At 42.6% G+C, this 27,765-nt stretch overlaps 1 protein-coding gene across 1 annotated transcript in view; it reads right to left on the bottom strand.

Moving 5' to 3' along the window:
- The window catches only part of PIWIL2 (piwi like RNA-mediated gene silencing 2), a 2,846,460-nt gene that overhangs the window by 999,149 nt on the left and 1,819,546 nt on the right, over nt 1–27,765 (bottom strand). The gene's annotated exons all lie outside the window — the stretch shown is intronic.

Raw genomic sequence — 27,765 nt, 5'->3', positions numbered from 1 at the left:
TCAGCAACAAGTAGACAACAATACAGAAAAAAATATATAGCATGTGAGCTCAAGATCCCCTTGAGACTCACCTAAGAGAATGTCAAACGGGCCCATGCATTTTCCACCATTCAATATTTATTTGTCTTTGTTTACCGGGAAAGTCCAACTGGGTAATACCCATTTTCAGTGGAGGCCAGGGGGGAGAAAATTGGTTTAACTTCATGTTGTCGATCACATATGATCGACCAACCACATCGTTGACCCATTTCCACGAAATCGAATCCGTGACACTTCTAAAATGTCGAATTAATGTCAAATTTCGACATTTCCGGCCGCGCCACACCTCCACACCAGTGCTACCATGGGTCAAAAGGGGGCGAGATTTAGCTATGTGGTTTTCGTCGTTTGGGACGTTCGCACTTCAGTGTTCCCGGAAGCAGGGTCGACCTTTTTGAGATTGCCGTTATGAAGGTAAACGGAGAAAATCTCAATTTGGTTACATTGCATTATACTAAGTTCCAGTCAAACAAAGAGTAGTTACATTTCTATTTACATTTATACACAAACAATGGTTAAATTTATACATTCTAAGATTTTACAGAGGTGGAAGTTACTAAAGAGAAAGCACACATGCAACTTAGTGGATTGTACAGGCAGCAGTTGTGTATAAAATTGTTTTGTCATTTCAGTAAGAGGTTAAGAATATTGTGTTTAAGGAGAGTATCTGGAGAGTACCATACAGTGAACTCAAAAGTTTTAACCTTGTGATGAACACATACAGGACCAGGATTACTTAAGATGTTGTTTAAGCAGTGGTTTAAAACTACTGAATTTGTCAGGGAGTTTTATTTGCGTGTGGACACTATTCCAAAGTTTAGAAATGCACTGGGAGTAGAGCGAGTCTCCTGCAACATTATTTGACTTATTTGTAAGTGTGACAATGTGAAGTATTGCCAGCTATGGCAGGAGAAGTAGGGTAGTGGATGTGTAACATAAGCCAGCATAGCTAGCTGGAGGTTTATAAAGAATTACATGTCATTGTAAATTAAACTGATTTGTACAGGTGCAGCTGAAAATGTATTTGTAAAGTTGCTGTGTTTAAAAAATGTACCAACAGTAGGTCCTGCTAGACAGAAAAAAGAAATGCACCTGTATGTCAGACTGTATTTTAACTGTTGAAATTAATCTTGTAACAAAGGATACTGGAAGAGAAGAGGTTAATCTCAGTTCAACTAAATTTGAAAAATAGTCTGAAATTAAATTACCAGGTTTAGGTTATAAAGATTGTATCTTACAGTTCTGACTGTATCCAGAGACAAAATGTCTGTGAAAACAAGGACTAGGAATCTTGCTATAAAGTCCTTTGCAGTGAACTAATTGCTACCCTGGAAGGGTGGAAGTGTTGAAATGGTTTCATGGCTTCCAGATGCTATAACTCATCTTAGCAATGCTTTATCTGTGTGTATGGTAACCTATATGTGCAAGATTCTGGTTCAGTTTCTAGTAAAGGGAGGTAGTATGGGAACCAGAAGTCAGATGACCAGATGTATGTGATGTCATTCTGTAATCCAGCACTGAAATGATGTTTTAATGCTAGATGAGAAAGCAGTCTCAGTGCAGTCTGTTTTTGAATCCTGACATAGAACAATCAATCACCCACTTCACCTTGCCTTGCTTTAGTAAGTAACCAGGGAATAATTCTTCTTTATATCAGTCAGGAAAATATAGTGACATTAGTTAAATACTGTTTTTCTTTATCTATGTGAATCTATTAATTTGTGTTATCTTTAATATTTCTTTCGATGAAACTGGTGTTTATTGTAAATAAATATTTAGTATTTTCATGTTCCTTTATTATTAAATATATTTAAACTTTTCATTGTGGCTGGTCTTTTAGAGAATATTTTAACCTTTGGGAGTACTTGTATTTCTTTGGTGACACTGTGGCCACTCCTGAAAGCCTTGCTGCATTGGTCAAACATTACCATTTGTATTAGTATTAATTTTACTCAGTATAATTGGGTACCCTTGTAAAAGCATTAGCGTAGCTGGCTTTGGAGTCTCCTGGTGGCAGTATCTACCTTACAGTCTGGGCAGAGAGGCAAACAGAGTAAATCTGTGCCAGCCTTTTCAAGGTGTGTGTGTGTGTGTGTGTGTGTGTGTGTGTGTGTGTGTGAAAATCAAATCTCAAAGTGTGTGTGTCAGCTACTTGGAGCAGGAACACAAAGCACTGTTTCACAGAGAAGGTGGTCTAGGACTTGGCCTGGGACACTCGGCTGAGGACTCAACTCTATAGCTGTCCAAGTGGGAAGTCTTATTGGGGGCCTGGAGAAAGAGAGGGTAACCCAGACCCCGAACTTGAGTGCAGTCCCTGTGTGCTCTTAAGGAAATTGTGCTTGCTGCAGAGAGCTGCATCTACCATTGTTCCAAGTGAACAGCCCTAACTGGTGTCAGTGGTGAGAATTCAGGCTCCCTGATTACTGGCCCAAAGGAGGGGCGTCACAGTAAGTAATAAGAATTTGTTAATAGAACTGAGGTCCTTGCTGGACAGTAGGGCAGTACTAAAAATAGTGCAGAGCATTTTCTATGGGTGATGAATGAGTTTGTGTGTTGCAGTTAGATGTAAATATGTTGAGACAATTATACAGTTCAAGCCAGCTTAACTGCTTAAAGTTAAGAAAATGGTGGGTCCTATGAGGGAGGTTAGTGGCAAATTTAGCTATTTTATTGTAACAGAGGCAAGTTTCTTTCTTTGAGTATTGTTTAAGTTTGTTAGGATAGGAGCGGTGTATAAGAGAGGCGGCAGTAAAAAGATTGTGGCTAGATTTTTTCTTGCAGTATCTGTAAGGAACCATTGATCCAATAAAGGGAGCCTAATCTAGCAAAAGCATATCAATGTCAAGCAGGAATGGGAATCAAACCAGAAGTAGATAAAAATCGAGCAGCAGCTGAATCTGCCAAAAAAAAAAAAAAAGAAATAATATAAGGTGAAGGACCAGAAAAGAAGGCAAGAAATGTGGAAAATGCATAAATATGGTTGTAAGTATAGAAAACTTCTGGAAGAACCTCATGTTGACCAGGAACGAACAGAGGAATTGTTGAGGAGAGGTGAATTCAAACCAAGAGATGAAAGGTTAATATTGGTGGCCCAAGACAGTGGACTACGTTATACATTGGATTACAAAGTCCATTGGGGTCTATATTAGGACATCAACAGGGCGAAGATCGAATGCCCTTACGTCGACACATCTTCAGTGAAACCACTAAATCTCGAATGGTCAGAACAGCGATTTTTTCCCAGGGGAAATAATCGCTGGGCCATTGTCGGGAATTTGCCATTTCCTCCACTCTACTGCGATCTTGGAGTTGGTATAAGTGGGGGTGGGGGGTGAAGCCCCCCCACTTTATTTTGTCTTTTGTTTTTTTTTGTTTTTGCCCAGCAATTTTTTTTTTCCTGGCAAAAAAATCACTGTTCTGGCCATTCGAGATTTAGTGGTTTTGTTTAAGATGTGTCAACGTAAGGCTGTTTGCTCTTTTGCCCTGTCGATGTTCTAATATACACCCAGTCCACTGAATATCTGGGAGAAAGGGACAAATGTAGGTTTTAGATTCATAGATTTATAGGTTCATAGATTAATACTAGGCTAACTGCCCTTGTGGACCATTTTCAGCCTAGCAAATTACCCCATGTGAGAATCAAACCCTGCACCTTATGTTTGTAAAGTAAACACCTTAACCATTATGCCAACCTCCCACAAACTGGAAACAGTCACACACCTCATTGCTGGATATGATAATGGCAGGAGGACTATATACTGGGGATTGTGCAAACATTACGGTATAGAAGTGGTTGAAAAACACTGGAAACATGAGCCACAAAGCATCACAGAAAATGATGAAGTTTACATCACATGGAATCACCCATTACCAACAGTTCAAAAGACAGATGCTAGAAAACTGGATATAGTGGTCCTTGAAAAGAAGACAAAAGTAGCACTGATTACTGCAATCGCCACATCCACTGACTACAGTGTCTTGTGTAGGGAGAGAGACAAAGAAATAAAATATCAGGATCTGCAGGCAGAAATGACAGCAATGTGGAAGAAAGATACCCAGACAGTTCAAATAGTGAAGGAGCAATGGGTCTTATAAAACAGAATTTGCAACTGTATTTAGGTATGTTACCAATACATGCAACCCCGTATGAATTGCAAGAAGAGTCATTACTGGGTAAACTGCGGGTGCTACAAAGAGCACTTCTGGGCTGACATCAAAGACTGAAACAATACTAATTTCATGAAAGTACAGTTGTGTACACTTGTCATAAATTTAGATGTTACAGTGTATTTACTGTTGCAACCTGTGGGTTATCCCTGCTGTGGTAGCCCTCGGCTGGCCCAAATACCAGAATCAATGTTTTTTTTTTGTGTCGGCTGCAGTCACCTGTAGTCGGACGTCAGGTCATCAGTGCTATAAAGCAAGGGAGCTGATGTCATTACATCAGTTTTTCTTGCCCTAACCCGTCAGAAGCACAAGGAAATAAGGAAAAGTGGTCTTGGTGGCTAAAAGCCATCGTGGGAAGCTTATGTCCCCCCCCACCCCCAGGGGAAGATGTTATATGGGAGATGGAGGGATGGAAACCAGGACTGCAACAGTAAATACACTCGAATATCTACATTTATGGTGTGTACACAACTGTACTATGTTCTTCGTGTTTCACTGTTGCAGTCATCACCTGTGGGAGGATTCCCAAAGCCGAGGAGAGGGGTGGAAGGACAGGTTAGAGTCCTAGGCATGGGACAGCAGGTCCTGCAGATTAGCAGAGGCAAACTCTGCCCTAGACTTAGAAAAAAAGAGGTAGATGGTAATGCTTTGTAAAGGTATGGACAGAGGTCAAGGTGGCAGCTGCCGAGATGTCCCTGGTGGGGACTCCTCTGAGGAAGGCTGTGGAAGTGGAGGCTGCCCTAGTGGAATGGCTACAGATAGACTTACAGGGGGTTTCCCATGTAGTCTGCAGCAGAAACAGATACTGTGTGATATCCATTTGGAAATGGTTTGTTTGGAAATGGGCTTCCCCTCTGCCCCAGGGGCAAAGCTGACAAGTAGTTGGTCTGTTTTCTGAATCGTTTAGTATGGTTCTGATAGTATCGGAGATGCCTGTGCATGTCTAACGAGTGTTAGCTTATGTGGAAACTTATGTCCCCCCCCCCCCCCCAGGGGAAGATGCTATATGGGGGATGGAGGGATGGAAACCAGGACTGCAACAGTGAATACACTCTAATATCTACATTTATGGTGTGTACACAACTGTACCATGTTCTTCGTGTTTCTCTGTTGCAGTCATCACCTGTGGGAGGATTCCCAAAGCTGAGGAGAGGGGTGGAAGGACAGGTTAGAGTCCTAGGCATGGGACAGCAGGTCCTGCAGAACTGCAGAGGCAAACTCTGCCCTAGACTTAGAAAAAAGAGGTAGATGGTAATGCTTTGTAAAGGTATGGACAGAGGTCAAGATGGCAGCTACTAAGATGTCCCTGGTGGGGACTCCTCTGAGGAAGGCTGTGGAAGTGGAGGCTGCCCTAGTGGAATGGCTACGGATAGACTTACAGGGGGGCTTCCCATGTAGTCTGCAGCAGAAACAGATACTGTGTGATATCCATTTGGAAATGGTTTGTTTGGAAATGGGCTTCCCCTCTGCCCCAGGGGCAAAGCTGACAAGTAGTTTGTCTGTTTTCTGAATCGTTTAGTATGGTTCTGATAGTATCTGAGATGTCTGTGCATGTCTAACGAGTGTAGAATTCTTTCCCCCCTGTTTTGAGGGTTGGGAAAGAAGATGGGTAGGTGTATGGCCTGGTTGAGGGTCACATCAGATATCACCTTGGGCATAAAGGAGGGGTTAGTCCTCAGGGAGACCCTGTCTGCATGGAAAATGATGAAGGGCTCAATAGCCATGAGAGCCTGAAGTTCTGATACCCTTCTGGCTGAGGTGATAGCTAGTAGGAAGGCAGTCTTCCAGGAGAGGTATTTCAAATCTGTAGAAGCAGAAGGTTCAAAAGGAGGCAAGGTTAGTTTTTCTAGAACTATAATTCAGGTCCCAGGGTGGCGTGGTAGGCCATCTGGGAGGTCTGATATTAGAAGCCCCTCTGAGGAATTGCTTAATGCTTAATCAAAGGATGAGAGAAGAGGGGTGGGTCTGAATCGTAATGGGCAGAAATGGCTGAGGCATGGATTTTAATAAAAGAGAAGGTGAGGGCATTTATGAGCAACTCGGCTAGGTAATCCAAGATAAGAGGGATGGAAGGATGGGAGGTACTGGCCCCTCTGGACTTGCTCCAGGAGCAGGATCTTTTCCATTTCCCTGCATATGATTTTCTGGTGCTGGGCCTCCTGGCCTCTGTGATAATGTCTAGGACCTGTTTGCTTAACATGGACTCCTTGGTAGCTTTTAAGGTATAAGCCATGCTGAAAGACTGATAGCAAGTCTGGGTGTAATATCTTCCCCCTCACCTGGGTCAAGAGATCTCGTATCAGGGAAAGCTGCTTGGGAGGCTGTATGGTCAGGCTGCACAGTAAGGGGTACCAATGCTGTCTGGGCCAATCTGGAGCAATGAAGATGGCCTTTGGTCTCTCCTCCCTTATTTTGATCCATACCATGGGAATAAGGGGCAGGGGAGGGAAGGCATACACAAAGAGGGAGCCCAAGGGGAAGGTCAAGGCATCCACCTTCCATGCTAGGAGGTGATACTCCCTGGTACAGAACTTTTGCAGCTGGTGGTTGAGGTGCGAGGCAAAGAGATTCATTTCCGGAGTCCCCCACTCGAGTGATTTGCAGAAAGATTTCCCTGTGGAGCTGCCATTCGTGGAGGTCCAGTAAGTTTCTGCTTAGGTGGTCTGCCAGGGTGTTGTTGACCCCTGGTAGGTATTGGTCAATTAGGTGTAGACCCATGGAGGTGGTTGTAAGCTAGAGACTCATGGCTAACATGCACAGGGGATAAGATTGGGCCCCCCCCCCCGTTTGTTGATATACCACATTACTGTGGTGTTGCCTGTTTTTATAAGGAGAACCCCTGGCCTGAGATGGGGTTTGAAAGATGTTAGAGCCTTTTGTACTGCAATAATTTCTGATTGATGTGCAAGTGAAGTTGCTGGGCATCCCAAAGACCTTGGGTGTACCTGCCTGATAGGTGAGCACTCCAAGCAATGTCTGAGGCGTCGGTGGTGATGGTCTGGCTAGTAGGGCGGAGGATGAAAAGAAGACCCTTGTTCCTAGTACAGGCCTCTGCCCACCAGAGAAACTCGTCCCTTATACATGGGATCAAAGGGAGAGGGGTCTCTAGGGACTGAGTGTGCTGGCACCAAACGTTCTTTAGATACCACTGAAGTTTTCTCATGTGAAGCCTGGCCAGAGGAATGAGAAGGATTAAAGATGCCATGTATCCCAGGACTTGTAGGAACTTCCTCACAGTGAGCTGACTTATGGAAGTCAGCTGGGCAAAGTAGAGAGGCAGGAAGCTCTGCTTTTCTGGGGATAGGAAGGCCATTTGGGATGCTGTGTCTAGCACAACTCCCAAGAAAATGATCTTCCTGGTGGGGTTTTGCTATGACTTCTTCTCGTTGATGGTGAACCCTAGGGAAGTTAGGAGTGATTTGACAAAGAGAAGGTCCTGGAGCAGTTTTCCTTGCACTCTTCCTGAATAAAGCAGTCGTCCAGGTAAGGGTAAATCTGTATACGTCTCTATCTGCAGAATGCTATGGCTGGGGCCAAGCATTTGGAGAATACTCTGGGTGCAGTAGATAAGCCAAAGGGCAGCGCAGAGAACTGAAAGTGTTGTGAGCCTTCTCTGAATCGCAGGAATTTCCTGCATGATTCCCTGATGGTGATGTGGAGGTAGGCATTTTTTAGGTCTAGGGTCACTAGCCAGGCATTTTTTGTTAGCATAGGCAGCAGCTGCTGCAAGGTTAGCATTCTGAATCTGGGATTCAACAGGGAGGTGTTCAGAATGGATAGCTCCAGAATGGGGTGCCAAGTGCCCTCTTTTCTGGAAACAAGGAATAGTCTGGAATAAAAGCCATTGCCTGTTTGATCTGCGGGGACAGGTTCTACTGCCCCCTGGGATATGAGAGTTTGGACCTGTTTCAACGCCTCTGCCCACTGATTTGGAGGTAAGTCTGGGTACCCTCTTGGAATTGGGAGTTCGCTGAAAGAGAATTTGTATCCCTGAAAAATTATCTTTAAGACCTATTGGCCCTTTTTCACAGAAAGCCAATTGTCTTTGAAGAGGGAGAGCCTTCCTCCTAGTTTTTGATGAGTGAAGGGAGGGCGGGAGGGAGGGGGAGTCATTGTGTTTGCCATAGAAGGTTGGCTTAGAACTCGTTGCCTTAGAGACGGAAGTGGTCCATTGTTTGCTTCTCTGTTGGCCCTGAGATAGGGGCCTGGATGTTCTGTCCCTGCAAGGCTTACCCTGGCCCTGTCCGCTAGGTGCAGGGAAGGACCAGTGCTTCAAGGGAAAGTTCCTGCTGAAATCGGGAGGTTGAACCTGAAAGAAATATTTTGCTGTTTGCACAGATTTTGCTTTGTCTTCCATCTTTTTAAGCACCTCTTCTGCTTTCCCCCCAAACAAGCGCTCCTTATCTAGGGGTGCATCAATAGGTACAGAGCTGACATGATCAGGGAGAGGTTGATCCTTCAACCATGCATGTCTCCTAATAACAGATCCTGTCACTGCTGCCCTGCTAGAGGCTTCTAGGGCATCATATCCACATTGTAATGAGTGTTTGGCCTTTTGACAAGCAGAGTGCAGTCAACTTGCTAATTATTTTGAATTGGCACAGTCAGGAAAGGTAGCAATCTTCTGTTTTAATAGCTACAAAGTGTGTTGCTGACATTTTAACATATGGAACTGACAACTGAGTGCTCTGATAGCTAAGGTTGCAGAGGTGTATACTTTTTTACCCCATCTGTCCAGAGCTCTGAAGTTCTTGTCAGAACGAAGAGGATTCTTGGCAGAACTAGTCTTAGCTCCTTCAGGTCCCTGTGTAATGACCTCTGGGTCTGCAGCAAGATTTCTGTACAGGTATTTGAGAGAATCAGGTACGCTGTAGTACCTGTCAGGTTTATTGGGAGCAGGAGGGAGGGCATCAGGGGCTAAGCTGGATTCATGAAAACATCATCCACCACTTCTAAAATAGGGGGGATGGGCCAGGGGTCTGTGCTGGGGCAGGTCCAGAAACTCTCTAAGCCTTTTCTTAGACTGTGGGAAGTCCTGGGATTCCCACTGGAAATGTTCCCTGAGGGAGTGAATGGTTTCCCCAAAGGAAAGGTCCTCTGGAGGGGAAGCAGAAGGGATGGATTCCTCTGCATCTGAAACCTCATAAGCAGTTAAGGGATGTTGTTCCCCTTAAAAAACTGAATAGTCAGATTCTTCAGAATTCTGTTCTGTCATACTTTCTGGAAAAGGGTGCCTCTTCCTTTTAGAAGTTGTGTCCTGACTACCCCGGATAAGGGAGATGAGATCCTCCGCCATTTTAAGCATTTGTGCTTGGGTGGTGGAGCAGTAGCAAGATGGCGGCTAGAAGCAGATTTCCTAGGAGTGGCCTCCCTTCTAGGCCAGAGAGAATCTGTCGGTCTGAGAGAAACGGTAGTTGGATGAGAAGACGTCATTTTTTGTCTAGATTCGATAGTGTGAAAGGCATCCTCAGAAGCTGGCACCTGCATCACAGCTCTGGACCCAACCGAGGCAGAGACAGCCAAAGGCTCGGAAGACTAAGAAGATTTCTGTGGCATACCTGACTCCGAAAGGGTCTCGGTACAGGCTGCAAAAGCACTCACTGAATTCCAGAGAACGGATGGCCTGCTTAAAGGTAGCGTTGTCGGAAGGCTTAGCCTTCTGTGGTCTGTCTCTCTTTATCTCAACTTTTTTTTCATTATGTCCACAGATTGTTGGCTGACTGACACCATATTGGAATGCGAAGACAGAACACGAAGATAACTGTCTACAAAAAGAGCTCTATGTGGAATGGTTCTTGCATTAAAGAGGACACAGAACTGGCAATGGGGGATGTCGTGGTCTGGGCCTAAACAAGTGATGCAGTAAGAATGGAAGTCCTGGTGTGGGATCTGCTTTCCACAAGTGAGACAATTGTTAACTTTTTCGGACATTGGTTAGTGCAAGACAAAAGGATCCCCAATGGGGTACTTAGCTTTAGACATTTTCAGCTGAAATTCAACTTCTGGTAGCAACCAACTGGTACTCGTGTGAACTGCTTCTGCGACGGGCTCCACGGCAAGAAAGACTGATGTAAAGACGTCGATTGCCTTGCTTTATAGCACCGACGACCTGACGTCACACTACAGGCGATGCAGCCAATGCAAAAAAAATTGACTCTGGTATTCGGGCCAGCCAAGGGCTACCATAGAAGAGATAACCCAGTGACAGCAACAGTAAAACACGAAGAACATCTTTAATTGTACTTTGACTTAGGAATTGGGATCCATTTCCATCATGGTATTAGAAACCCAAAAGATTTGGAAAAATTAAAAGAAGGGAGCCTAGTTTCTGGTGTGTAGATTTAATGGTGTGGAGCATTTGCTGGTCACATTTGAGACTGTCATCTATTATAAACACCTAGAAGTTTACTGTGAGTTACAGTTTCAATGACAGTATTATTTGCTGACTTTATGGTGAAAGGTTGCTTTTGATTTTGATAACTTTTTGAGGTGAAAAGCATTAACTCAGTTTTCTTGGGGTTGAATAGGAGGTCTGAATCTTTGAGCCAGGTTTCTACAGAGAAGAAAGAGTTTTGTGTAATATCTTGGAACTTATTTATTGCTGAGGACGCACATATTAATGTTGAGTCATCTACATACTGAACTAATCTAGCATGGTGAGTGGAGGTATGGAGGTCACTAACAAATATATTAAATAGTAGAGGATCCAGAGTAGAGCCCTGAGGGACACCTGTAACAACTAGTTCAAAGGAAGAGTAGGTTTGCTGCTATTTAACGGCTTGTTGCCTTCCACATAGGTAACTAAGGAACCACAACAAGGAGTACTGTGAAAGTCCTATTGACGACAGTCGAACGAGCAGTTGCTGATGCGAGATAGTATCAGATGCCTTTGACAAGTCTAAGAACATGGTGGATAGAAGCAGACCATCATTTCTATGTCGGTTTATTATATTGATAAAATGTAGTAGAGCAGTAGTGTTGCTCTGCTGGGACCTAAAGCCATGTTGTGTATCTGACGGCAGGCTATCTGAGGTTAGGTATTGCATCAGCTGCATATCAATACATTTCTCTATTTTGGAAAGGGAGGGACAGAATTGGTATCATTCTATAGTTATTAAACTCTGCAGATGTGCCGCCTTTGTGCAGTGGTATGATGTAGGATTTTTTCCACAGAAATGGGACGCATCTTTCTGCTATGGACCTATTAATTAGTATGAAGACAGTGAAGGATATGACTTCTGCAGCCATTTTTGGGTAATCTGATGGTAGCTGGTCTACAGATACAGAAACAGTTTTTAGTTTAAGGAGCAACTTCCTTATAAGTGAGGTAGGCACTGGACTAAAACTGAAGAGCTGTGGGTGCTTTTGATTGTACATGGGTAAAGTAAGGGGGGACAGATGTGTTACTGTCTGAGATAGATAATATTGTTTGCATAAAGTAGGAATTAAACTGTTTAATAGAGTCTGTCATATCGTCTGTTTGTTGGAGAGGTACTAGTGGCCATGCCAGGATGGAGCAGTTTACTTCGTGATGATCAAAAAAGTTTTGGGTTGTTTATATGTTTTGCCTTGTAGGGTGGTATAGTATGTTTGTTTATCCTGTCTGACGGTGTTTTGCAAGGTTTCTAAGATGTCTAAATTGATGGAAGTCATTTTGAGTTCTACTTTTATACCAATTTTTCCAGGCTTTATCCCTTTTCATCATACTTTTTTTGTTTCCTTTGTCAGCCATGGTGCGGGGTTGGACTTTACTCTTTTGTTACGTACTGGTGCTAGATTATTTATGGTCTGCAAGAATACATTAGCAGCATTGTTCTAAGTACATTCCATTGTTTTAGTGCTTCATTGAAAATATCTTTGCTGAAATTGGTTGTATTTTGTATTTGATTATAGATATGTTTATCTAGGTTATGGTGAGTTCCAATAGAGTATGTTGGTATGTGGTTTTCACTTATGCTGAGAAGCAGACTATTTTTGTCAGTTTGTCTGGTTTGTTTCTAAGAATCCAGTCTAATGCTGAGTGTCGCCCTCAGTTTTATCGATTCTAGTAAGCGTGATTATTAATTGTCTGAAGTCGTACAACTTTATGGATTCAGTGGGGGTAGTGGAATTTATGAGTTGCCAGTCTGTATTTAAGTATGCAAGTATTAAAGTTTTATGGTTAATTTGCTGTGATATCCAATACAGGATGCTTTCAGCAATATCGTTAATCCTTGGTGGCATAAAAATTGCTGTTAAACATAGTTTTTCTACTGTTGATTTTTAGTAGTGTTATTAGCAGTTCAGCATTATTAAATTGAGGTATTTCCTGTGGAAGTAAGGTAATGGTTAGGGAATTGCTACACAACCTGCGTGCTTATTTTGTCTGGCATGCCTGAGTCTATTGTATCCTTGGGGGGGGGGGGGGCATCTTTTCTTTTTTTAACAAGGTTTCAGTAGCTACGACTGCATCAGCATGTGTGTCATGGATTTTATTGCACATACTTCTTAGGTTCATATTTAGCAAACTGGTTTGGATTCTGTTTTCTTCTGAGATGTATTAGATGACTGGTTGATTCTGAGGCTGGATGTGATGGTTTCATAAACAGTGGGGCCAGAGTTGGGGTGAATATCTTTGATAACTTTTTCAATTGATACTTTACAGAGGAAAGAGTGTGGCCAGTTATATTTTGTCTTAGTTTAATATTTCATCATAAATTTGAATGTTTACTTTTAAGATCATTATAAAAAAAATAAACCAAATAAGGTTTGTTTGTAGAGATAGGGCATTATGGACTGGGAAGATGTTGATATTCTTTGTGAGGATTGGTTGCAGTCCTAAGTATTTGAAGTAGGTGGATTTGATAACTGGTGATAAAGGCTAGTAGAGTGAGGAGGAATAGTAAATTTATCTGACTTAGGGGCATCTTATTTAACTTGGGTTTTATCTTTGTTGTAAATTAAAATAATAAAATGTTAGCAGGGTAGTGGGTTGGTTGTAGAGATGTAATTTGACAGTACATTCATTTTACTGCATTAACACATGTATTGCATACCTTTGGCTTTTTCTAGAATATATGTATCTCAAACGGGCAAAATCCAAGCTAGTTTTCTCAGGAAAAGTCAGTACAAATCCACTGGCTAAAACATAACAGTAAAAAAAATGCAATTTATTAAAATAATAAAAAAAATCACCACAACATAAGCTTTCGCAGAAAAGGTACTTGTATCATCAGATGCATCAGTACCATGTTGAGTCCTAAATCTATAAGTAAATTGGCTCACAAAAGTCATCTTCCCCAAGATCAGAATTAAACTTTGTACATATCACCTTTTCAAGAACCTTGCTAGTAACAAAGTTTTAAGACAGGGTGAAAGTTAACAAATCAATTAAACACAGCCACTGTCAGTTGCTGAAAGTACAGTTGTACAAGTAAACTTACTATAACAGTAGATCTTTCAATGATCACTACAAAAGATGCAACAGCCGAACAGCTTCCAAAGCTTCACTACCACCTTCAACACACCCAACCCATTAGTCAGCGTGAGCTGAGCTGACTAAAAAGTCAGGTATGGTCTTCAAGCCCTTCACAGCTTTCATGCCAACAGAAAGGTGGAGGCTTAAGCAACAACATGGACAATGCTAAGTGGGGGAAAAAAGGTCCTCACCCTGGCAATAAAAGCATACAAAAAATAAGGAGGATGGAGGGAAGCAGCAGCTAATGCATCTACTGTTATGAGAAGTTAAACACTTAACTGTACTATGTTCATCATATGTATCACTGCTGTAGTAGCCTTAACTACACGGGTTGGTAACTATAACTCATACTGATTGGGAGGAGGAAGGATGAAGGGCCAGGAGACCCAGGAAAACTGTCCAAGCAAATCCTGTCCAAGTCTTACAGAAGGAATCTGGTTTAATAGTATTTTGTAAATTGTGCACAGAAGACAAAGCTAGTGCTTCTAGAATATAACCTTTACAGAAAGCCACAGATGAAGCCACGGCCCTAGAGAGTGAGGCTTAACCCTGACTGAAATTGTTCTGCTGTGGTGAGTATAACAAAAGTTAACAGCATGAGATAACTACTTGGAAATTATCTGCTTTGACACACAGGTTGACATGTTACCTAACCTTTACATGAAGTGAACAAATGATCAGAGCTCCTTAAAGATTAAGATAATACCCAAGTTGCTTGTGGACATCCAAGGTGTGGAATATTTTCTCTCTCATTTTTATGTTCTGGAAAGAAAATGAGATGGATAGCTGGGGTTAAAGTGAATTTAGACACCAAATTAGGCACAGGTTAAAGATTAATTATTAAGGAAACCCTACCTTTCTGGAAAATGAGATAAGGTTGACCAAACATAAGCATCTGCAACTCGGATACTCTTCTACTAGAGGTTAGAGCAGTAATTAAAACTGTTTTCTATGTTGATAAGCTCATCAGCCTGATAAGCTGATTCAGATGGCACCAGAGTTAGTTTTTTCTAATGCAAAATTTAGATCGCAAAAAGGAATCACCTCCTTCCTAAGAGGTTTGGTATTTAACATATCTTTCAAATACATTTTCACATGAGACTGCATTGAAAGAGGAGGATCCATGGGAAGATATGCTGAAATGGATGACAAACACTGACAGTGGAGGAAAACACACCAGAGGATAGTAACTCTCACAAATAACGGAGAGCTAAAGAAACAGTAGCCCTGAATGCGTGATGGTTCTTTTCTGATCACCAACTAGAAAACCTTTTCCATTTACTACTATACTATACTATTTTCTCAAGAAAAAGGTGCCTGAAAAGTATTAAAAAGTCTAAGAAAAAGGCGCCTAGAAGGTATAAAAAGTCTATCATCCAGGTAGTTAATTACAGTTGTTTTGTGGGTGGGATGCACCAAATACCCCCTGTCTGTTGTGAGTAGAATCAGTCTTTGTGGAAGCTTTGGTAATTGCCCCAGGTCATTTCCAGATGGGAGAAATTAATGAAATGTAATGTACTTACCGTAATGATAGATATGTGTTGTCCTCTTCTACCCTCCTCAACTGAGGGGTTCTTAGATATATTCAGATATGATATTGGCCTCTCTTCAGACTTTTAGATCCAAGGCACAGACTACTCCCCTTACTAATAATCCCTTCCATCACTGAAATACCTCAGACAGTTTGACTGCTTATAAGAGAAACATACATCTAACTATATAAATCTGTATATCTAATATCTGTTATATATATATATATATATATATATATATGCAAACTCAAAATATACATACGCATCTATATCTATACAAACACTCACACCACAGCTCCTATTATGAGGATACCACGCACCACAGTAGATACCCAAAGTGCGTGGTTTATACAACTCTCCCTTGATAGGGCACCAATACAGCCTGTACTGCTGCCCACAGCTCCATTCTTTGTGAAGTTTGAGATGGAAACGCTCAATGTTTTTCAGAGACAGGAAGAACCCCACAGACACAAAAAAACAAACAAAAAAAAAAACAAAAAAAAACATGCACACTCCAAACAAGCATTGGCCAGAGGTCAGGATTGAACCTTATACTTTGCAAAATATGGCTCTTGGTGATTTGGTCGTTTTGACTAATATCGCCAAATGGGCATGGGTATTTCCCAGTGATAAGTGGGTTGGGGATCTAGCCTATTCTGACCTACGGTAAAGGTGGGAAGGGTGCATCTGCCCCTACTGGCCAGTGTGTGCCTGCAATAAAGCCCAATAGCCCCGGGTCAATAAGCTACTGGCCAGCCTGTGTCCAGTTTCCTAGCTTGGGTTAGCTGGGACAGCTCAGCTGCAAAGGATAGATATAAAATCAATCAACCTGCCAAACATGAAGTAAAACTTGCTATACTCAATGTAGGTTCACTGACGGGATGAGGTTTGGAAGTGAATGACATGATGGTAAGAGAAGGCTGGACATCCTATGCATCCAGGAAACAAGATGGAAAGGCAGTGCAGCAAATACACTTGGCTTGGGACCCAGAGTGTACTACTCAAGAGAAGGACAGGCAAAAAATGGTCTAGGAACGGTGGTGAGGGAGAAGTCTCAGAAGGCACTGATGGTTGCCATTAGAATTAGTGACAGACTCGTGGCAATCAGACAGTATTCACAATTTCAGCATAAACCCCACAGACGGGTTGTGATAGTGAGTGCATTTAGACAGCAGTTACAGGGCATAAAACAAGATAACAGGAATTGGTGTCGATAATGGATGACGTGAATGGACATATCAGGATATGAGGACTGCCTCGGTTCAACATGGGTGAGGCAACAGGAATAAAGGACAGACCATTCTAGACTTCTGGCTGGCAAATGGCTTGAAAATAGCCAAGACATAGTTCAGAAAGCGAGTGCCGCAAGATCACATACACAAGTGGCCAACATGCAAATCAAGTACACTTCCTGCTAGTAAAAAAATGGGCACTGGGGATGAATAAGCAATTGCAAAGTCATCCCCAGTGCGACAGTTTGCTCACAGCATAAACCACTGTTTCCCATAGTCATCTGCAAGCAGTTGTCAGAGAAGGCTCTAAGGTCAACAGACACCAGGCTGAAGACCTAAATGTTGACTGGAGAGAAAGCATAACAGTTCAAGGAATTACTCTGGGCTGTAGCACTTTAAGAGAAGGAAAAAGGTGGAGTCAGAGAAGAATGGCAGTGCCTCAAAACAGCATGTGAGAAGACTACAGAACAGGTATGGAAATAAGATGCATAAAGAAAGCTGGTGGCAGAATGCAGAAGTCCGGAAAGTCATCAAAAGAAAGGCGGCATAGAGGAACAACTGGGAGACAGAAAAGATGGAAGAAGCTAGGAAGGAACACTGGTTGGCTAACAAAGAAGTTAGGAAAGGAGTTGCAGTAACAAAGAACAAGGCATCAGAGGCATTCTACCAGCTTTTGGAATGTAAGTCAGTAGATGGGACAAACAAACTATCAGGTTGCAAGGCAAAGACAGAAAGATAAAGAAGATAGTAAGGTGCCCTTCAAAAGGGATGCCAACAACAACCTGCTCACCAGTCCACAGGACATCAAATGGAAATGGAAGGAGTACTTCACGAAAACCCCACAAAAGCTGTACTGTCCCAGACACAGCCTACAATAAGAGAAGAGGAGGAACCCACCACATTAGTAGTAAGGAAAATGAAGTCAGGGAAAGTAGCAGGCTCAGATGAGGTCACAGCAGATATGATAACAACAATGGGTGAGATAGGGGAAGAAATATCACTTGAGGATATTCATAGCAGTGTGGAGAGAAAGACGTATGCCAGAGGACTGCAGAATTAGCATACTAGTGCCAGTCTTCAAGAACAAAGAGGACATTCACAACTGTGGGCAGTACAGAGGTATCACACTCTTGTCACACTGCATGAAAGTTTTGGAGTGGATGACTGATAAACAAATAAGCAAAGTAGTAAAAAGTAAGATGGGAGAAGAGCAACTGGGATTCAGATAAGGATACAGCAGAACTGAACTGATGTCTGCAGTAACACAGATAGTTGAGAAGAAGATAGAGATGAGAAAAGAGCCTAAGTGAGCATTCACAGACTTTGTGAAAGCACGTGACAATATACTGATTTGGACAGTCCTGTGGTGATTTAAAGTCCCAAAAAGATTGGTAGACTTAGTGCAAAAGTACAGTTTTGTACCTACCATAAATGTAGATGTTCGAGGATCTCCATTGCTGCAGTCCTTACATATGGGTAGTCCGCTGTCCACAATCGGCCCGAATACCAAAGGGCTAGAACTGGCGTCGGTCATCGGCGCCCGAGACTGACGTCAGTACGTGCCAGTACAAATGCGCATGACCAACGCCATATCCTCAGTCTTTCTTGCCTCAGACGTCAGAATGCAAAAAACACCACCCAAAACCCAAAAAGGGGGAAGGAGGGAGGGAAAATTGGACTGCAGCAATGGAGATCCTCGAACATCTACATTTATGGTAGGTACAAAACTGTACTATGTTCTTCGTCTCCCATTGCTGCAGTCCTTACATATGGGTAGAATCCCAGAGCAACGGAAAAAAGGGAGGCTGGCCAACTAAATAGCATTAGGAGCTGCTAACATGCCCTGTAAGATTGCGGTGGCAAACCCAGCCCTAGACCTAGAATAAAGAGGTAAATGATAATGCTTTGTAAAGGTATGTACAGAACTCCAAGTAGCTGCCTCTAGAATGTCTTTAGTAGCTACCCCTCTCAAAAAGCAGTAGAGGTGGCCGTAGCCCTAGTAGAATGAGGCCTGATCCCAACTGGAACATCCTTTCCATGATGAGAGTAACAAAAAGCAATACAATGGCCAATCCACTTGGAAATAATTTGTTTCGAGACAGCTTTCCCTTGTGAAGTCAAAGCAAAAGAAACAAATAATTGTTGAGATCTTCTGAACTCTTTGGTTCTGCTCAAATAATACCTTAACTGCCTATGTACATCCAAAGAATGCAAAACTTTTTCCCCTTTATTTTGGGGGTTAGCATAAAAAGTAGGCAAATGTATAGATTGGTTCAATGCCACATTAGAAATCACTTTAGGCATAAAAGTAGGATTAGCACGTAAGGAAACTCTGTCCTTGTGAAAAATCAGAAAAGGTTCCACTGCCATGAGGGCCTGTAATTCAGATACCCTTCTAGCAGAAGTAACAGCCAACAAAAAAAAAAAAAAACAGTCTTCCAAGACAACAACTTCAATTCAGCTGTAGCTGCAGGTTCAAAAGGAGGCAGTGTCAGCTTTTCCAAAACAAAATTAAGATCCCAGGCAGGAGTAGGAGCTCTTCGTGGGGGTCTTATATTATTTGCCCCTCTAAGAAACTGTTTAACCAATGGATGTGAAAATAAAGGAGGGTCACAATCATAGTGAGCAGAAATAGCTGCAGCATGCACTTTTACAGAAGAGAAGGACAAACCCTTGTCCAATAAAATAGTCAAATATTGCAATGTACAACTCAAATTAGGCAATGTGACATCAAAGCCTTTAGCTGAACTCCAAAGAAAAAATCTCTTCCATTTATCAGCATAAACTTTTCGAGTACTAGGACGCCTGGCTTCCAAAATAACATCCAAAACTTGTTGAGGGAGCTGAAGGCCCTCATTCTCTAAAACAGAATGCGTCAGGCTGTCAGGTGTAGGGATTGCACCCTGACATTGAGAAAATGATTGTTTTCTTGAGACAATAAGTGAGGAATCCGTGGTAATGGCCAAGGTGTTCCTTGAATTAAGCTCCTCAACAGAGGGTACCAATGCTGACGAGGCCAATCCGGTGCTATAAGGATCATGCAAGGTTTGTCCCTCCTGACTTTCAACAGCACCTTTGGAAGAAGAGGCAAAGGAGGAAAAGCATACACGTGAAGGTTGCTCCAACTGAAGGATAGTGTATCTATTTTCCAGGCTTTTGGATGAAACAGCCTTGTGCAAAACAGTGGCAGTTGAAAATTCAGAGGAGAAGCGAACAGATCTATGTCTGGAGTTCCCCAAGCCCTGGTCAACTGAAGAAATACCTGAGGGTCCAATTTCCACTCGTGAGGATCCACAATCTGTCTGCTCAGAACATCTGCTAAAGAATTTTGTGCTCCTGGCAGAAACTGTGCTCGAAGAGTGATGTGCAGATTCAAAGCAGTTTCCCATAACAGCATTGCTTGTCTGCAAAGAGGGTAAGAATGAGTTCCCCCCCTGCTTGTTGATGTACCACATGACAGTCGTGTTGTCTGTTCGAATCAACACCAGTCCTGGTTGAAGTAGGCTCTTGAATCCTTCCAAAGCAAATTGAACTGCTAGCATCTCTTTCATGTTGATATGCAAGTGAAGTAGCTCTGGGGGCCAAAGGTCTTGAATCCATTTTCCTTTGAAATGAGCTCCCCAGGCTGACTCCGAGGCGTCTGTCGTCAAAATCTGACTTGCCTCTGGTTGAGTCACAGAGAGCCCCTTGTTTAGGTGACATTCCTGAGCCCACCACAGAAATTCCTTCTGAATGCAAGGTAGAATCCGAATGACAGTGTCCAAATCGTGGCTGTGTTGAGTCCAAACGCTTTTGAGATACCATTGTAGCTTCCTCATATGCAGTTTGGCATTGGGAAATACTAGAATGCAAGATGCCATGAACCCCAAGGCTTGAAGGACTGTCCTTGCAGTCAGCCTGGACATTACTGATAGTTGTTGGAAGTAAAGGTGAAGATTTCTTTGTTTGTCCGGGGTAAGAAATGCCATCTGAGCAGCTGTATTCAGTCTGACACCCAGAAAACACATCTCTTGTGAGGGTACTAGACTGGACTTTATTTCGTTCACAGAATACCCTAGGCATCTTAAAACTGTCATTACATACTGCAGATGTTGAAGAAGTTCGTGCTTGCCTTGAGCCAGAATCAAACAATCGTCCAGATAAGGATAAATCTGAATTCCTTTTAGTCTGAGAAAAGCTATTACTGGAGCCAGGACTTTGTGAATACCCTGGGCAGTAGACAAGCCAAAGGGCAATGCAGAGAACTGATAATGCAAATTCCCATTCAAATCTCAGGAATTTCCTGCAACTGGGCCTGATAGGAATGTGAAGATAGGCCTCTTTGAGATCCAGAGTCACCATCCAGTGATCTTTGCCCAGCATAGGTAACAGCTGTTGCAGTGTTAACATCTTGAATTTTGGAATTTCCAGAAAGGTGTTTAGAATGGACAAATCCAGAATTGGTCTCCAAGAATTTCCTTTCTTTGGCACTAAGAAAAGACGGGAATAAAACCCTGTGCCTCTTTCTGCAGAAGGTACTTCCTGTATTGCTCCCAACTGAAGCAGAGAAGAAATCTGTGCCTGTGCTTCCAGTCTTTGCTGATGAGGCACATCCGGCATACCTTTGAAAGGAGGGAATGTGTGAAAATAAAACTTCTAGCCTCGATTTATTATGTCCAATACCCATTTGTCTTGGGTAACCAAATGCCAATTCCTTTTGAAAAGTCCCAGTTTTCCTCCTAGAGGAGCTGCCAGCAAGGCAGAGTCCGGCAGCTGAAGACACAGGTCATTGGGACTGTTTCCGAAAGGACTGACCCCTGCCCTCCCCAGCAGAAGGGGTAGAAGAACTCAGAGTCCTAGAAGTAATAGGGCCCTGAGAGGAAGCCCTACCTCTACCTCGCCTCGATCTGCCCCTAGATCGATAATCTGAAGAGGGGAAAGACCAACCCTTAGCAGGCCAATTCCTACTGAACTTAGGGGGCTGAACCTATAAAAAGTCCTTAACTGTCTGCATAGACTTAGCTTTTTCCTCCATTTTTTTCAAAACTGATTCTACTGGAGGGCCAAAAAGAACATCAGATTGCAGAGGAGCATCCATAATTCGAGCCTTAACATGCTCTGACAAGGTCTGATCTTTAAGCCGGGCGTGCCTGCGAACAACTGAATTAGTAGCAGCCACCCTGGAAGAAGCCTGTAAAGCATCAAAACCACACTGCAAAGAATGCTTACCAACTTGGTCTGAAGCATGCACTAAATCCTGAAGCTCCTTACATTCAATACCTTCAGCTAAAGCATCTACTTTACATTGCAATTGACCCAGCAAATAATTTTGATACCTGAGCATATGAAACTGACAATTTAAAGCCCTCATAGCCAAAGTAGAAGAGGTATATAGTTTTTTACCCCACCTATCCAGGGCCCTAGCATCCTTGTCCAGAGGAACTGGATTTTTAACAACAGAAGCCCTAACACCTTTGGGGCCTTGAGAAATAGTTTCTGGATCAGCCCTAGGACTCTTAAATAAGTACTTGTGAGCTTCCGGAACCCTGTAGTATCTATCTGGTTTAACCGGGGCAGGAGGCAGAGAATCTGGGTTAAGGGCAGCCTCAGAAAATACATCCTGAACAACATCCAGTACAGGGGGAATAGCCAAAGGCCTATGCTGAGGCAAAAACAAGAATTCTCTTAGCCTTTTACGAGAATCAGAATAATCCTGGCCTTCCCATTTGAAATGTTCCCTCATGAAATGCAAAGTCTCAGAGAAAGAAAAATCTTCTGGAGGGGATGCAGAGGGAGTAGTGTCCTCGGCCTCCGAATCAGAATAGGGAGGGAAATCCTGAAGTTCTTCCACAGAGGAATCTGACTCATTGGAAGACTGAACCAAACCCTCCAACTCTGTCTCTACCCTGGGCCTCTTCTCAGGGGGGGGCATAGAACCCCTAATTAAAGTAATCAAATCTTCAGCCATCTTTAACATGTGCTTCCTAGGAGCTGGACCCTGGGGACTAGCACCAGCAGGGGCAGACTTAGACTTAGAATGGGCTTTGCTTTGAGAAGAAGGAGGCCTAACTACCCTATGAGGGGAGGGAACCACTGACAACAGAGAAGCACCCTCAGCCTGGCCTAACACAGGAGAAGCCACTTCCTGTAGTAACAAAGGCTCCCCTTGAGACTCTGGTAAACTTTCAGAAGGAGCCGCTGAAGTAGTCAGTGGTTCCACAGAACCGGCGTCCGGAGTGGACGACTCATCCTGTTTGGACCGCAAAGCCTTCTCTTTGCGTTTTTTAGAAGAACCAGGCGTCGGCGAATCCGACGGCATGTTGTAATTACAACATTTACCAAACACCAGCCTAGCACAGTCCAACCGACGTTTAATAGTACGCTTGTTAAAAGTAGCACAAAAGCGACACCCAACAACGTCGTGCTCAGGCCCCAAACAAGGAATACAGAGTGAATGGTAATCCCTATGAGGAATCTGTTTCCCACAAGAAATACAGTTATTAACTTTTTCTGACATCTGTCAATACTGAGGCAAGAAAAAGACAAAAGTGTCCCCAACGGGGTACTTAGCCCAACTTGGTCTCCGGTCTGAAACTCGAAAACCGACAATTCCAGAACGCCGAACGGCACTTGCAAATGTTGCTTCTGCTTAGGACCATGCGGCAAGAAAGACTGAGGATATGGCGTCGGTCATGCGCATTTGTACTGGCACGTACTGACGTCAGTCTCGGGCGCCGATGACCGACGCCAGTTCTAGCCCTTTGGTATTCGGGCCGATTGTGGACAGCGGACTACCCATATGTAAGGACTGCAGCAATGGGAGACGAAGAACATCTATGTACAAACACCAGATGACTGAAGTATGAACAGTGTGTGGTCTCACAGAGGGGTTTCTCAGTGGCAGTGGGTGTGCACCAGGGTTCACATCTGAGCCCACTTCTGTTTATACTGGTGATGAACTACATTAGTAAACAGGCTAGAGGGAATGGATCAACAGCATTGCTGTATGCAGACGATGTGGCACTACAGGCAGATTGAGATGGGATATAATGAGGACATAAGAGTAAAAAGGTCAAGGAGAACCAGATTACGTTGGTTTGGACACATGCAGAAAAGCAGAAGACAATCTGAAGGAGATTATTTGGTACAAACAGGAAGGCAAGAGGAAACAAGGCCATCCAGGCAAACAGGTGGACGGATTGTGTAACAGAAGATCTACAACAGACAAGTATAACTGTCGAAGAAGGCAGGAGAGTGGCAATGAATAGAGAGATGGCAACAGCTGACAAGACTCCCCAACCCGATGCAGAAAATGGGAAAAAGGGGGTTGATGAGTACAACACCACAGCTGTAATAAGACAATGATCCGGCAAAACTAGAGCTAAAGAAGAACATGACAATTTGGAACGGGGAAGGAAAATTGAGAAGGATGGTAGAGGACAACACAGATCTATAATCGTGCTAAGTACATGACTTTCATATCCCATGTGTCTTCTGCCCATCCTCAAACTGATGGCAGAGTTCTACTAAAAAGCCTGTGAGGTTTCAAGGAAGGATATTCCTGGAGGTCGAATAAACCAAAGGAGGCACAAGACCTACAATATAAATCCTACTTGTACTGGGTTATAAGAGTACGGTCATCAATAGGTACCACTGAAGAGTAGACTGTACGAGTAGCAACTGCCCTAGCACAGTTAGCCTTGGGATTACCAGGCAATGTCAGGCTTTCTTCCTTACATTCATGTGAGATGCATTCAGGCAGCCATCTTGAGACACGTTTTGTTTTTTTGTTTTTTTTTAAAGAAGCACCTTTATTAAATTATCAAGTATGCATAGACAATCATACATTTATATAAATGAAAACAAACCATACTGACATAATTTTAGTTGCAAACATTATACGTCACTTATAATCTATCCAGCCATTGTCAGTGAAACATTACATAGCTCATTCAAATCCTGCCTTCTTTTAAAGCTCATTCCTCCTCTGTATGCATGGTTCCCACAATTCTCATTTTTTCTATGTAATTTGCTCCTGCCCTTCTCTAAAAATCCCACTCGAGCGATTTTGTCTGTTACTATACTCACTACATCTAGTACAGTTGGTTTGGACTTTCATTTCCATTTTCTAGTAATTGCTTTTTTGGCAGCCATCAAAATTAGACTTAGCAAGGCCTTACTATATCTAGGCAATTCTGATTCTGTATCATAGCACAAAAAATCATTTCCTTAGTTACACCAATCTGCTCATCCAGCATCTCTAATTTAGTAGTCTGCAGGGAATTTTTAAAGTTTTCCAATTCATTACACTCCCAGAAAATGTGTTCTCAATTACCTCTTTCTTCCCCATCACATTTCCAACACTTGCTGTCTGAGGAAAAATTCTTTGGAGTCTACTTGGAGTATAAAAATACTCATGCAAACACTTCCAAGCAAAGATCCTAAATCTTCTAGACTTTGTTGCATATTTGGGAGTCATGCATATATCCACCAATTGTTTCATACGTTAGTACTAGGCTAACTGCCCTTTTGAGCCATTTTAAGCCTAGCCATTTATCCCTTGTGAGACTCAAATCCTGTACCTTGTGTTTATAAGGCAAACACCTTAACCATTAGGCCACCCTCCCAACTTCTTCTTTGCGAATTGCTTATCCAGTCTCTCTTCCCAATCCTTTCTAACCTCCTCTGATTGATTCTTATAGTTATCATGCAATAATTTATATGGTCTACTAAATATTTACTTTAACAATAGCTTCTGTTCTAGATTCTACTAAAAAGTCAGAGTAGCTTTTAATACCTCTTTTCCCAATTTAACTGAAGAAAAGTACAAAAAAAGTTGGTCTATCTTTCTAATAGATTTGGTGTGGTGCAAGCAGAATTTCAGTTAGCTATCAATGAACATCCAACAGATGTTAAATGTATTTCCCTTTATGGGGAAAATTGTGGAAAGAAAACTGGAAGATTAATGGACTGATTTAAGGCTCTGATGCCACCTTGAGAAGAAAAGAGGCGTTAGCTCTAACTGATGCACTGTTTCTGTGAAAGACCAATTAAAGTGGTTTGCAGGAAGGGTTTATAGTACATCAAAGAACGCTGTATAATCGACCCTAATGTGTCGAAACACCAAAATGCCGAACACACACATCAGCGAGTTTTCCCCAGGGAAATAAAATCGCTGATCCGTTAAAAAAAAATAAAGTGGGGGGGGGGCTTCACCCCTCCCCCCATGTGGGGAGCTGTGCCCTCAACACCCCCCTACTTAAATATACCAACTTAGAGATCGCACCACAGTGGAGGAAATGGCAAAGTCCCGATAAAGGCACAGTGATTTTTCCCCTTGAGAAAAAAAATCGATGTTCCATGCTTTCGGGATTACGCCATTTTGACTAGACAGGGTTCACTATGCTAAGCAATCGCTGATTTAATAGGAACCCTTGCAGGATAGGGCTCGGAGTGCTAATATTCTTTAAGCAGATGCAACAGCTACCAGAAAGAGCATCTTCCAAGAAAGATATCAATTCAACAGTAGCTGGAGTCTCAAAAGAGTTCTAATCAGAGCCTGAAGAATGTTAATGTCCCAAGGTGGAACAAGGTCTCTTAAGGGACAACAAATGAGAAAGGAAACCCTTACATAGGCATTAGATGACTTCAAAGAAGCAATGGGTGTCTCTTTCACCCCATGTGGAGATTTTAAATTGCAGTCATTAGAACTTTAATGGTAGAATAACTTGCCCCATCATAAAAAAAACAGCTAAAAATGTAAAATAGCAGTGTCATGTGCAGATAAAGAATCTATATTTCTCCCAGACCCCATATAAAGAATCTTTTCCTTTTGCTACTGTTCACTTTCTGTGAAAATGTAAGAATATGCACAATCTAGAATTAAAGCCTGGATTGCCTGGCCATCACTGGAAATGAAGAAATCATGCAGTTAACTTAATGGCTGCTATGTCCAGATGAGATATGCCGGGTGGGTGACACAGGAGGTCTGGAATGGGAGTCAGTACTCAAAGGGGGTGTGTATCAGACATGGCCAAGCATATGGAAACCAAACCTGTCAAGGCCAAAAGCAGGAGACTGGGATTATTTTCACCTTGCTGGCAAAAAGTGGGTGATGAGGACTACTTCCATCCTGCTGGACATAAGGGGATGATGAGGATTACTTTTTCACCTTGTTGGCCAAAATCAGGTGATGAGGATTACTTTCACATTGTTCTACATGGCTTTCTGCAAAACATTTTGTATGAAGTGAGTGGGAGGAAATGCAGAAAGAAGACCCAGAGGCCAATTATGGAGAAGAGCGTCCCTCAGGGAAACCCCCTGCCAGGGTATCCTTATTTTTTTCTTTTTGGATACCCCAACGCGGATCATCCGGGCCACCATACCAAGGCTTTTATACCTTCCAGGCATTAGCATCCTATATGCAAGGCATAAGGTACACATATGATGTACGGATGATTAATTCTCAGAAACAAAGTGCTTCAGAAGAACCAGAGCAATCAAATAGAAAAGCAATAATATGTACACCCAAGGAAGATAGGAAAAGGGAGAAAAGGATGTAAAAAGGACCCCTCAGCCAGAAGAGGGCAACAGAATAACAGGGGGCAGGAGGGAGGGACAAAATACTGCAACTAGTAGGACACTGACTGTTATGGTAAAATCTTACACAACTGTACTATGCCCTTCCTTATCAGTATTGCAGTATTTTTTATTCTTGGGAGAGTACAAATGCAAGTGGAAAGTATGGGATGAGGAAGGCACAGAAGAGCCCTCGGAAAAAAAAAAAAACAAAGGATAGCCCTGGCAAAACCTGCCCTGTCTCTGGAAATGACATCCAACTTGTAATATTTGGTAAAAGTGTGAATGGAAGACCAAGTATCAGCTTCCAAGATGGGTCTCATATCCACAACTTTGAACAAAGCACCAGAAAAGGCCACTGCCCTGGCAGAATGAGCTCAAACAGAAGAGAAAAGCTGCTTCCCATCAACAGAGTAGCAAAAAGAAATGGCCTTAGAAATCCAAGAAGAGATGGCTTGCTCAGATATGCCAAACCCAATTTCCTGACATGAAAAGAAACAAAAGCTGCTCAGATTTTCAGATATGTTTTGTCTTGTCCAAGTAATATCCCAGCTGTCTATATAAATTTAAGGTGTGAACAACCCTCTCACTAAGATTCTGCGGAGAAGGAGAACAAAAGAAGATGAATTGACTAATTCAAGGACAAATCACTAACTAATTTGGGCATAACAGCAGGACTGGTACGAGACAGACAATGTCCTTGTGAAAAAACAAAATAGGGGGAAATGCACAAGTGCTTAAAGTTCAGAGATCCACTTGGCAGGTTCAAATGCCACCAATG

This window comes from Protopterus annectens, chromosome 9.part0 (genome assembly GCF_019279795.1).
Source record: "Protopterus annectens isolate FY-2018-M chromosome 9.part0, PAN1.0, whole genome shotgun sequence".
Taxonomy (NCBI): domain Eukaryota; kingdom Metazoa; phylum Chordata; order Ceratodontiformes; family Protopteridae; genus Protopterus; species Protopterus annectens.
The sequence above is the reverse complement of the archived record's forward strand: the minus strand, read 5'-3'. Positions and strand labels throughout refer to the sequence as shown.